This window comes from Papio anubis, unplaced genomic scaffold, assembly GCF_008728515.1.
Source record: "Papio anubis isolate 15944 unplaced genomic scaffold, Panubis1.0 scaffold5709, whole genome shotgun sequence".
NCBI lineage: Eukaryota > Metazoa > Chordata > Mammalia > Primates > Cercopithecidae > Papio > Papio anubis.
Window position 1 is genome coordinate 1 of NW_022165928.1, and position 1537 is coordinate 1537.

Below are 1537 nucleotides of genomic sequence, written 5' to 3' on the forward strand. Positions count from 1 at the left end.
TCCTGTCTCAAATCTACTTGGAAATATTCAAATGGTCTTTGACTTGGGCATGCCAACTTTGCTTACTTCACAGTGTTTCTTGCTTTATAATCCAATATAAGAAAAGATGATCCAGACAAATGGATCCCAGGTATTTGTGTCAGATTTGGATTATTTTGGTTTTGTCTTTGCAGAATATAAAAAACTAACATGAGGTAAGCACTAAGGTCTGGAGATGGCTGTGCAAGAGATGACAAAGTCCAACACCAGGCTTGAGAGTGTCCAATCATCTCTTCAGGGGCAGCATATTTTTCTACAGTACTGAATTTGGAAAAACAGTAACAACAACATTAAAAAAAAAAAAAGGGATCAGGGTTGCAGGCTATGGCTCCGAAGGTTCTTCGTCAGTACTGGGATATCCCCGATGGCACCGATAGCCACCGTAAAGCCTACACCACCACCAGCATTGCCAGCGTCGCTGGCCTGACCGCCGCTGCCTACAGAGTCAGGCTCAATCCTCCGGGCACTTTCCTTGAAGGAGTGGCTAAGGTCGGACAATACACGTTCACTGCAGCTGCTGTCGGGGCAGTGTTTGGCCTCACATCCTGCATCAGCGCCCAGGTCCGCCAGAAGCCCGACGACCCCCTGAACTACTTCCTAGGTGGCTGCGCCAGAGGCCTGACTCTGGGGGCACGCACGCACAATTACGGGATCGGCACTGTCGCCTGAGTGTACTTGGGCATAGCGGCCTCCCTGGTCAAGATGGGCCGGCCGGAGGGCTGGGAGATGTTTGCAAAACCCAGGGTGTGAGCCCTGTGCCAGCCGGGACCTCCAGCCTGCAGAATGCGTCCAGAAATAAATTCTGTGTCTAAAACAAACAAATAAAAAAACTACAAGATTCATGAAACTGGACAACTGTCTTTATGTCTTTATAACATTACCAGTGATAAAACCAGTAAGGAAGGCTGGTTTACAGTCATCTGAGCAGCCTCTTTACTTTCATAAGTATGGTTTCTCTCTGACATTGAACCACTTCCAGTTTCAAGCGGAATGCTACATCACAAGGTTAAGGATGTGAAGAGAACCGGTTTCTTTTGTAATCCTAAACGTTCTAGTCTGCGAATTAAAAGCCATTATTTAAAGAAGGGTTCCAGACTCCATCTGACCGCCCAAAGGTTGCCTCGCAACACAGGCTAAATATCAGCTTCTTTGGGAAGAGAACAGATGCGGAGGCGGGAGGGAAAAAGGGAGATGCTAAACGTCACTTCCCCCTTGTGGGCTCTGCAGCGGGTTGGTCTGCTGAGTAGCAGAAAAGCAGAGGGTGGATTGGGAAGGGCACTGTCAGTGACATCACGGAGAGGGCGACTTCTATGTAGATGAGGCAGCGCAGGGGCTGCTGCTTCCCCACCTGCTGCTTTGCCACGAAGGAGTTCCCGTGCTGTAGGAGCGGCTTCAGGACCGCTGGTCGGACCTGAGAGTCCCAGTTGTCTGTCAGGGCTAGAAGGACTCGAGAGTGCGCGGGGCAAGTGACCGTGTGTGTAAAGGGTGAGGCGTATGA

The 1537-nt window shown here is 49.8% G+C and overlaps 1 pseudogene across 1 annotated transcript; it reads left to right on the plus strand.

The window, feature by feature from the left end:
* Positions 1-348: 348 nt before the first annotated feature.
* LOC116273343 lies at positions 349-849 on the plus strand (annotated as a pseudogene). Its single transcript, XR_004181711.1, has one exon. The product of XR_004181711.1 is annotated as an NADH dehydrogenase [ubiquinone] 1 alpha subcomplex subunit 11 pseudogene (transcript).
* Positions 850-1537: the final 688 nt, after the last annotated feature.